The 11,462-nt window shown below is 36.2% G+C and overlaps 1 long non-coding RNA gene across 1 annotated transcript; it reads left to right on the top strand.

The window, feature by feature from the left end:
* Nucleotides 1-4,364: 4,364 nt before the first annotated feature.
* On the top strand, nucleotides 4,365-9,016 carry LOC138886326 (uncharacterized). Its single transcript, XR_011404997.1, has 2 exons — nucleotides 4,365-4,873; nucleotides 8,774-9,016. It is a non-coding gene; the product is annotated as an uncharacterized lncRNA (long non-coding RNA).
* The last annotated feature ends 2,446 nt before the right edge of the window (nucleotides 9,017-11,462 follow it).

Genomic DNA, 11,462 nt, shown 5'->3' with positions numbered 1-11,462 from the left:
ACGAAAAGAATAAAAAAAAGAGTTCATAACCCAATAGGCTTATTTTAGAAAGTTCATTCCAAAAGGAAAATTCAAAAAAATAGAAAAATAGAGATAAAGAAAAAAGGAAGGAAAAAAAAAAGAAAAAAAAGAAGGAAAAAGAAAAACAAGAGAAAAAGGCAAATAGTAACAAAAAGTAGTCTTGTGAACTAAGTTTGACCTGATTCTTGTCACCACAAGATACATAGGCAGCCTTATGGTTCGGTCATACCAAATAAAATATCTCATAATCCCACGAAGTCGAGAGTGGGGCAGTCTTTCTTAGTAAAAAAAAAGAATTCCTTTATTTTAGAAATTGGGGCAAAGTTTTTAGAATGGGTTCCAAATGTTGTAAATAAATTAACCTCATTATCTTAGTTATTTTGAGCCTTTATGATATCCTTTTTTTAACCCTATCCAAAAGCCACATTACAGTCCAAAAAAGACCTCCCAGATGATCTTTGAGAGTGTTGAGTTTAGACATCCCAAGAGCATATGATGTTTTGCCATGGTTAATGCCTTGTCATCTGCAGAATAAGAGGAAAATAAGAAGAAAAGAACAAAATGGGAGAGTCTTATTAGTGAAAACTTTCACATGCACCATAAGGCGATGGTGAGTTAAGATAAAGAACAAAATGAGAGAGGCTTGATGGTGAAAACCCTTTGGGCACTAAAAGTCGTATAAGGATCGTGAATCAGATTGGAAAATCGGAGCATTGAAGCCCAGTTTCATGGTTTAGGGGGTATAACAAGAGTTGAACATCAGACTTGCTTGACAGATTAGGCCACAGGTGCATGTCATGGTCATTGGAGTTGGTATCCACACCTGATAAGTTTCTAATTTGTAGTTTTCTTGTTATAGACCATCTCTTTCCATTGTCCTTTACTCTGTTCCTTTTGTCTTGTTTACTTCCTCTCCCTGAGTCTGTTTGGTCAGAACAAGTGAGAAATGACTTCAAAATTTGCCACCAGCTTTCCAATTGCACAAAATGAGATCTGGCTAGCACATCAAAGTGGCATAAGTTAGGAAAGAACAGCGTGTGCACTAAGTTGGTAACAATCAACGTGCTTTGGGATTCATGTGAAATACAAAGGTTTGGTATATGTCAATTCATAAACAATGCAACAGATAGAGGGTGTTGGGTGAACGGATCAAAGGTATTTTCTATGATAAGATTGACAAAGAAAGTGGTTAACCAGTGACAAGCAAGGTCTTCCAAGTGGAAATCAAAGTTATCATGGAAAATGAAGGAGCAATAGACCTCAAGGCCAAGGCCAGTGGTTTAAGTCAGGAAAGAACAACATGTGCACTGAGTGGGTGGCAATTGACTTGCTTTGGGATTCATGTGAAACATAAAGGTTCATTATATGTCAATGTATGAGCACAATGCAACAGATTAGTGGTATTGGGTTTGAACAGATCAGAGGTATTCTCCGTTATAAGGGTGATAGAGAAAGTGGCCAGTCAATAAACAGGCAAGGTCTTTCGAGTTGAAATCGAAGTTATCATGGGAAGTGAAGGAGCAATTGCCCTCAAAGTCAAGGCCACAAACCAACCACCATGTTTAAACTCACAAGTTTTTTTTGATTGAAACAGGGGCAGAAAATTTTGTTTGTTCCGGAGAAACCGTCCGCCAGGAAAGTAGGTGCCAGACAGGCTCGGCAGTAAGTTTCTAGTACTCTCTTGGATAACTGGATCCAGTAAGTTGTGAGACCCTCTCAAATGACAAGGTCTGACGAGAGTTTTACTTTTGGGAAGTATAATTTAGCATTTAAGCTTTTCACTTTTGAGGTGAGACTTGGTTTGAAATTTTTCAGGATAAGGGGATTTAGTTTAGAACTTATTTTGATAACAAGAATTGGTTAACACTCACAGATGTTCCCAATATCAAACTGGGGCAGATATTTTTTTTGTTGTTTTATCTGTTTTGTTGTAATCAGGCACCCACCTTGAGAACAAAGGGAAAGCAGCAGTTTCAGAGGAGTCATTTCAAGTGTTGGAAATTAGGAGCTCACCTGAAGAACAAAGGGAAAGCAATTCAAGTTTCGAGGAAAAACAGTTCAAGTGTTGGTAATCAGGCAACCACTTGGAGATCAAAGGGAAGCATTTCAATTTTCGAGGAAAAGTAGTTCAAGTGTTAGAAATTAGGAGCCAACCTGGAGAACAAAGGGAAAGCAACAATGTTCAAAGGAAGACAGTGCAAGTTCAGCAATCAGGAGCCCACCTGGAGAACAAAGGGAAAATGAGTAAGTTTCGAGGGAAAAGCAGTACAAGTGATGGTAATCAGGCACCCACTTGGAGAACAAAGGGAAAGAAGCAATTTCAGAGGAGTCAGTTCAAGTGTTGGAAATCAGGATCCCACCTGGAGAATAAAGGGAAAGCAATTCAAGTTTCGAGGAAAAACAGTTCAAGTGTTGGTAATCAGGCACCCACCTGGAGAACAAAGGGAAACAGTTCAAATTTTGAGGAAAAGTAGTTCAAGTGTTGGAAATCAGGAGCCCACCTGGAGAACAAAGGGAAAGCAGCAATATTCAAAGGAAGACGGTTCAAGTTCAGCAATCAGGAGCCCACCTGGAGAACAAAGGGAAAACGAGTCAAAGGAAAAGCAGTACAAGTGTTAGAAATCAGGAGCCCACCTGGAGAACAAAGGGGAAGCAGCAATTTTCAAAGGAAGACGGTTCAAGTTCAGCAATCAGGAGCCCACCTGGAGAATAAAGGGAAAACGAGTCAAGTTTTGAGGGAAAAGCAATATGAGTGTTGGAAATCAGGAGCCCACCTGGAGAATAAAGGGAAAGCAACAATGTTCAAAGGAAGATGGTTCAAGTTAAGCAATCAGGAGCCCACCTAGAGAACAAAGGGAAACAGTTCAAATCTCAAGGAAAAATAGTGCAAATGTTGGTAATCAAGCACCCACCTGGAGAACAAAGGGAAAGCAGCAATGTTCAAAGGAGGACAGCAATCAGGAGCCCACCTGGAGAACAAAGGGAAATAGTTCAAATGTCAAGGAAAAGCAGTGCGAATTTTGGCAATCAGGCACCCACCTGGAGAATAAGGAAAGCAGTCCAAGTTTCAAAGGAAGACAACACAGGTTTTAAGGGAAAACAGTTTAAGGTGACAAAGGGAATACAATTCAAATTTCGGTAATCAGGCACTTGCCTGGAGAACAAGGGAATACAGTTAAAATGTTGGCAATCAGGCACCACCTAGAGAATAAGGGAATTTACTTTAGAATGCAATTCAAGTCAGCAACAAAAGAAGCTCGCGGCAAGAATGCGAGTAAATAGTCCGAGATGATCAATGAAAGTTAGTCACAATCCAGAATAAGAAAAAAAGAAAGGCAAGAAGTGAATCCAAATGCAGAAGTTGATGAAAAATGCGAGTTGCTCAAGACATGACTGAAGTCACAAGCATGGTATGTCCGGTTTTGATCCGAAAAGCTGAAGAAGAATGAACTAGCACCTGTAACTAGCAAGCGTCAAGGTTCAAATCCAAAGTCTGCATGAAGAACCATTCAAGACTCAAGATCAAGCTTTAGAAGACTTGTAGATAGGAATCTTGTAACTCATAATTGACAGGCTTAGTTAGTCTTTTTCATTTTTTTATTTTTGATGTAATAACAGGATCGCGGACCGAAACCTCGGCGGAACGACACCTCGACTGGCTCTCCACCTCAGTATACTCCATCACTATTCCTACTTCTGAACTACACGTGGCTTGATTCTTTTATAGCCAAGGATATGTAGGCAGCTCACATATCAGGGCTCGGTCACATTCTCCTTTGTCTTAGTTTTTGGTCTCTCCAAATAAGGGTCGGGTCAAAAAACTTGTCTAGTCATTCTTTGTCTGAAAACTCTTCACGTTCCCAGTCAAAGTAGGGCAGCTGTAGACATGTGATTTTTGACCCTCCCCAAGATTTTTTATATTTTAGCATGTAAATATTTAATTTAGGCCTAATATCGCTATTTCAACTAATTTTAACTCTTTTACTTTATTTTATTACAAAAAAATAGTTTCATTAATATTTTGTAGTCATTTTGAATCTTGAAAAATACCAAAAATAGTTTAGTTTTAACGGTCAGTATTATTTTAATAGTTATTTTACATAAGTAGGATTAATTAGTAAATGATGTCGTATTCTTAGCCTCGTTCACGAAAAAAATAAAATTTAGGCTCAAACAACACATTTTTAAGCGTAATTTTCGGACCTAACCTATAATTCTCAAGCCCATAATTTCTAGGCTCATACCCCTTAACCTAAAAATCCCTACAAATACCTAGACCCCTAGAATTTAAGAAAGGACGCCTAGAAAAGCTAACACTCAAAAGATCCGACGTTGGTCTTCTTCAAAATTCAAAGAAAAATCGAAAAAATGAAGAACCTATCTTCTAATAAAATAAAAATTAGCGGCTAGACCTAGGGACTTGAGCTGACAGCTGAAAATAACACAAGGAGACCCCACCCTCCATGATCGATCATCTTCTTTTATAAAGAAGAAGCAACCATTTTCGATGGTGGCTGCTGAAGCAAAAACAACGACCACTCCCTAAACCAGTAGTCGTCGGCCCTATCTTCACCCAGAACTCGACAGACCAACTTTCTTCTCCTCCACAAAAACCAGCATCCTTCATCACCAAAACCATCCATAAACAGTGGCTCAAACACTACTTATTTCGTTGAGAAACAGTCTCGAAGCAGTCCCAAAAACAGTTCAGTCGAGATTTGAGGTTGTTGGCGAGGGTGCCGTTTGCGGTTTTCTGTTGGAGTTTTCTGTTGCGATGCTTGTTTTCAGTTTGGAGTCGACTGGGCTGAGTTTGTCGTTGTACTGGTTTACATCAATTTTTAGTTAAATTGAGGTCCAATTTCTCTTCCTTCTTACAAACTTGTTTTCCTTAGTTTGCTGCTGAGTGAATGACTTTATGAAAGGTTCTCTTGTTTGATTTTATTGTTTGCGTGTTAATGTAACCTTAACTGAGTAGTTGCTATGTTGAATTAGTGTTTCTTCAATTTAGAACGTGAAAATGAAATGGTTTGAGTTGCTGTGTTTAGTTAGAATAATTAACATCAAAACAAGACTTCAATCTTCTTCTTTCCCTCTTTTCCACGATGATGTGCATGTTTGCTTTCCTTTGTTAATTAATTATTATGGAGATTGACTGTATGTTAGCTTAAGTTAATATCTAATATAGCATGTTATGAATCAATGTTTTTTTTAAATTAAATTTGTGTTTATTGCACTGTTTGTGCAAATTTTTAGCCTAAACATCCATTATTATTAAAATTGAGAATTAATTTATTATGCTGGGTTAAGTTGTATTGACATTATAGTGCTCCAAAATCACAGGACTTTCAAGCGTAATCACAAAAGTAGTTTAGTAAAATTTATAAACCTCGTAGTTTGCTTTAGGTTATAATAATGTCACGACCTAAACTGATGGGCCGCGACGGGCACCCAGTATCTTACTCAACCGAGTACCAACGTAACGTATCTTTCTCATTACATCATCATATACACATGACATACGGGCCTAATAGGCCAACATGATCCTTTATAAACTCAAAACAAAGGCTGATAAGGCCGTACAACCTTTTACGTACACAACATATGTCTACAAGCCTCTAAGAATACATAAATGTCATAAAGGTCGAGACAGAGTCCCGCCATACCAAACAATACATGTCTAAATCATACTAACCAAATGAGCAACTTCAAAGCAAATGGAGCATACCAACATCTTCCACTAGGCTGATAGCCTACTTGAAGAGCTCTCGACCTGTCTATCGGGACCTGCGGGCATGAAACGCAGCGTCCCCAGGCAAAAGGGACGTCAGTACGAATAGTGTACCGAGTATGTAAGGCACATAAATAAATACATGAGAGACATGGAAGACATATAAAGTACATGACTCAACCTGTAAGTCTGAATAACTTTTGTAAATCATAAATTACTTTTAACGTCATGCCTATGCGTATGAATGTCATGTCGTGCATGTGAGCACGTGATTTTTGCCTTACGAAAAATTACTCCAAAATAAATCAAAATAAATTTCTTTTACTGTGTAATTTCTGAATTTGCGTGGTGTTAAATATTTGTTTATGTCCGTAAAATATTTGCTTGGTTATAATTAAACAAAATTAAAATAAAAATACATGTTTCATGCATATTTAGGATTTAAGTATGCATTTAATTAAGTTAATTTAAATAAAATTACAAAAATATGCGTTTGTTCTAATTTTAATGCTTCACTATGTGATTAATATTTTTGTCTATGTGTTAAATTGTTAAAGGTTGATTAATATTTTGAAGGAGTAATTTTTTATTTTTAATAATTGAAGAATTAAAATGGAAATTAAAAAGAATGGAATTAAGTGGGCAAAAAACGGATCTGGGCTGAAATTTCTAAACAAAATCAGGCCCAATCCAAATGACCATGTCCGGTCCAATTCAAAACAGAATCAAACGACGTCGTTTGGTTACCTCTTATCAAGGGCCGTTGGATTAAATCCAACCAACGGCCAAGATCTCATCACCCTAACCCAAGACCCTTACCCGATCCGATACCCGGTTCAACCCGTCCCCCTAACCTAAACCAAACGACACCGTTTGGTTAAGTGAGTAGATCTCAGCCATCCATTCTACTTGATCCAACGGACGATACCAGTCCACCCCACCCCTATATAAATCCCAAGCCTCTACCCAGCCCCTAACTGAACACCCCCCCCTCTCCGCTCCTGTTCATCATCGTTCCAAACAGACCCCTAACCCTAGCCGCCCCTATTCCCCTTCGCCTGAAACCCGGCGGCATCAACGCCGCCGGTCACCAACTTAACACCCTAGGACCTCCTGAACCTCCCCTACACGAATCCGACCTTAGTTTCCTTCGAATCAGGCCCCAACTCTTCGAATCTTAAATCGAAGGTTGGCCTGAAAACTTGATCTAAACCAATCAGCCCCAAATTAACACCATGGTTTCCCCTAACAACCCTTGTTATGGATCTGAAGTTAGTTTGGTTCGAATCAGCTCTGAACTTCTCGAATCTTCTTTTGAAGATTCGGACCAAACAAAGATGAACTCAGATCCGTTTCAAACTAACACCAAATGACCCCTAGGCTACCCTCACCATTGTGTCATGTTTGGTTCTTCTCGAATCTGACCAGAAATGGTTAAATCCCAAATCGAGTTTTTAAGAACCCTAAAAATACCAAACTTCCGGATTCGGTTCAGATTATGATGAAGATTGAGGTTTAATCGACCTTAGTCGAAGTATTTTCAGTGGAAAATACTTCGACTAAGGTCAGTTTGATTTCAAACAAAAAATCCGAAATCCAAGTTGAGTTCGAGTCAGAATAAAATTAAAGTTCAGAGGTATTTTTCTATTTATTTTGTGTATTCTACGTGTATTGTTGTCCGTATTAATAGCTTGTTAATTTTTTATATTTGTGTTTTGATTAATTCTGTCATTTCTGTTTCTTACCTATCTACTTGATCAGAATGTGAATTGTTCCTATTGGTTGTGATTGTTCATAATGTAAGTAATCGACTCGATTAAGTTCGTCGATTAGTTATATTATGAATTCTCATTTATGATAAAGATAATAAAAAAACAGTCTGCTTCTATTATTTTAGGCCAATTATGGACAAATGTTGTAAACAGCCTACTGATTGATACTTGCCAATTAAATCATGTTTATAAATCAGTAAATTCATCAAGTAGGTGTTATATATGATTTGTGAACATTAAGTTCAGGGCAGTGTCAATACTGACAGTGTTCCTGCATTTGTTGCTCTTTGTTCGATTTTGAATTTCAGTTGAAATGTTCTTTGGAGTTCTATGTATTGTTAATATGTTTGGATGCAAGTTCAGTGATCAATCTGAATTTAGCTCTTGTACATCAGCTATTGCATTTCCCTGTTTAGCATAATATGTAAAGACAGAATGTTTGTTTGATTAAGAGAATTGGTATTAGCTGTTTTAAATCAGGTTGATAATTAGGTTTGGACAGATTTTTAAATCTGTTTCATAATAGATTTTGATCTTGTATTAATGGGCAGTAATAACAGTAGGAGTTCAGGGCATTTCTGGGAATGAAACAATAAAAAACAGTGTTAGGGCTAGTGTGCTGGAAGTGGAATGTTAGTGGCTGTTAATCTAATAGGATAATAGGAAACCAAAGGAAGTGGAGGGGCTGAAAATAAAGTAAAGGTATCCTTAGTGCTGTTTGAATAAGAAAAAGCAGTTCAGTGGCAGATTTTAAGGGAAAATCTGCCTTAGATAACAAAAAGGGGGTCCAGGCAGCACTTAAAAAAAAGGGACAGACTTGTATAAATACAGGGAGCTGGACTGATTTAGAGGGAGACGAGAGGAGAGTTTGGAAGGGTTTTCAGAGAGAATTTTTAAGAGAGAATTTTTAAGAGATTTTGAGGGCTGAGATTTTAAAGGAAGGAAACAGAAAATAGAACACTCACATACACACTCACACACAGATACAGTAGCAGAAACAGAAAATCAGAAACAAACTGAATTTGAAACTGAAGAAAAACTGAAATCTGAATTTTTTTTTGTTGAATCTGTTCAACTTTATGTGATTCCACTGTTCAGTTAAAATCCGAAGTGTTTCTTAAAAGTACTTTACTGTGCATCTGGGCTCTTCGAATCCTATTCTTGTTCAGATTTTACTGTGTTATCAGTATATTCTACTGTTTTTGTTACTGCTGCTACTGCTGAAACTTACTCCTCCTACCTTCATTTTCAGGTACATGTCTTTTAAATTTTATGTTGGAAAGAGATTCAACATGATAAATAAATAGAGTTTGAATTGTAATACTGTCATCTATTCATTTGAGTTCTTTAGTTGAAAATTTCAGCTTTAGTTTCATATTGGTTAACCAGTAGTAAGTCCGACTCGATGGCTACAAGTTAATTGTCTTATTTCGAAATTCATATAAAACTTTGTAATAATGATATCCATGTCAAATTTCATTAGTTTAGTTATCTATGAGTTGTGTAAATAGGAAATATGGCAGAAAGTTGGTTTTTATTTACACTTCATGGTATTGTTAGAAAGGTATGGCATAATATAGCATTATCAAAGAAAATATGCTATTAGTTTATCTTGTTAGTTAATTAGTGGTTGTTTAAAGCTAGATGATGATTAGCTGCAATTTGCCATCTTTTGGCATAACATCGGTTATGTTCATAATTTATAGTTGAAAGATGCGTTAGTATAATCCGTATGTTCAAAAATGTCAAATATAGTAAGTAATATTGTATGCAATATCATTTTATTAAGTCAACAAGACTTGTTCTCTTTCTTAAGTAATAAAGGGCTTAGGAACTTATACAATGTGAAAATTAATAGTTAGTAATAATTCACATAGATTGAGAATCAAATTGGTTTGATTATATCTATATCTATCCTAACTCAATCATAGGCATAACTAAGTAAATTAATTTCATCTATTAAGATTAAAACGAGTATATAAGAATAAGTTGAGTTGTATATACACAAATGGCTACACTTTAAATCAATGGTAATAAAAAAAAATAGAATTTGCATCAAGTAATAATGAAAATTCCTGGAAAATATTTCCTTCCTTTATGAATCATTCATTTTTAGTTTCATATGTAATTTATTCCTTGGCATATATATATATAATGTCATATTTGTTTTAAAGATAGTATTAATCATATTTTTATTCTGTCCTTTGAATTTGAATAATTAGAATGAATATAATTTATATTCGGAAATTATAATCAATGGTCAACATTTAATAAATTGTGGATTCTTTTCAAAAAAAAAATAAAATTAAAGAGTATCTTAAAACGAGATTTCTCGTGATATAACAAATATTTTGTGGAAATTCCATAATATCATTACAAATATGTCACACGATTAGGGATACGTTCGCGTACCCTGATTATATTTTTAAAAGCAAAAAATTCGGATTATGCGTACGCGCAATTTTGAACGAATATTTAATAAAAGGATTTTTTTCAAAGGCGTTAAATCAATTTCATAAAAAATCGAAATGTACGGTTCACTATTCAGAAAAAAACAAATATTTTTGATTCGACACAATTTCGAAAAAATGATTACTCAATAAATATATTATCAAAAGTTATTGTGTACACGTACGCGTGACACAATTCCGCATTTTTTAAATTTATAACACGAATATACGTACGCGTAATTCGATTCAAAGAAGGGTTCTTAACCACAATAAGTAAAAGCGGTAGAAAAATCACGTAATAAAAAATATTTAATAAAAATCAAGATAATTAAGCCAATAATAAAAACAGTTAAGCGACCGTGCTAGAACCACGGAATTCGGAAATGCCTAACACCTTCTTCCGAATTAACAGAATTCCTTACTCAGGATTTCTGGTTCGCAGAATAATAAACAGAGTCATATTCTCCTCGATTCAGGGATTATAATTGGTGACTTGGGACGCCTTAAAATTCCCAAGTGGCGACTCTAAAACAAATAAACAAATCCCGTTTCGACTGTCCTTCAATTGGAGAAGACTCCCCACGCGCCCCGCGGGCCCGGTGAAAAGGAGGTGCGACAGCTCTGGCGACTCTGCTGGGGACTAAAGTTTTGTTATTTTAACCCAGAACCATAGGTTCAGGGTTTAAAGAATTCGAGCTTAAAATATCTGTTTTTATTGGCTTTACTTACTATATAATTTTCAACTGTTTATATGCTAATATGCTAAATGTTTTTTTTTACCGCTTTAATATTATTTGAATTGTGAATATATACAACTGCTACGAAACCCCCTTCTTTCTGAGTCTTCTGAATTTATGGTGTACACGTGCGCGTGACCCACCTTTCTGTTAAAGTCATACCAAATAAGACGGAGTTGGGACAAGTAACTAGGCCGGGCAGACTTTCGTGCTCCCGGTACGTTACCCCCGCTTCGGCTCAAACTGTCTGTTTGGGTAAGCCAGGTTTAGAACAATCAACCTAAGGTTTTACACTTAGAATAACTCAGCCATGTACCGGATCCCTAGTAGGAACGAATATTTGCATCATATGCATTTGGCCTTGGAGACTCAACACAGGGGTTGGGTCTGTCTAGGACAGGTGAACCAAAAATTAAAAGACCATCATGATGCATCCTACTTGTTATTTGTGCATTCATTCGCCTCGAACATGCTTGTTGACCAGCTTAAATAAAATCATGGTGAGAAGCAAGGAATAAAATGGGTTGCTTTAAAAATTTCGAAAAAATATAGTTTTAATTTTTTTTTATGAATAAAAGAAAAATTTCGAAAATGATTTTTAGTATAAATTTTGACTTTATTAAAATTAAATTTCAGATACAAAATGAGCACTACACAAAGCCCCTCATCCACAAGTACGGAGGAATTTCTATGTCAGCTTCAAATGTGGTGGTATGATTTAGGCGAAGACGGTCAAAAATGGGTCGTCAAACAT

Source organism: Nicotiana sylvestris, chromosome 2, assembly GCF_000393655.2.
Source record: "Nicotiana sylvestris chromosome 2, ASM39365v2, whole genome shotgun sequence".
Lineage (NCBI taxonomy): Eukaryota > Viridiplantae > Streptophyta > Magnoliopsida > Solanales > Solanaceae > Nicotiana > Nicotiana sylvestris.
This window is presented reverse-complemented; position numbering and strand designations above follow the sequence as displayed.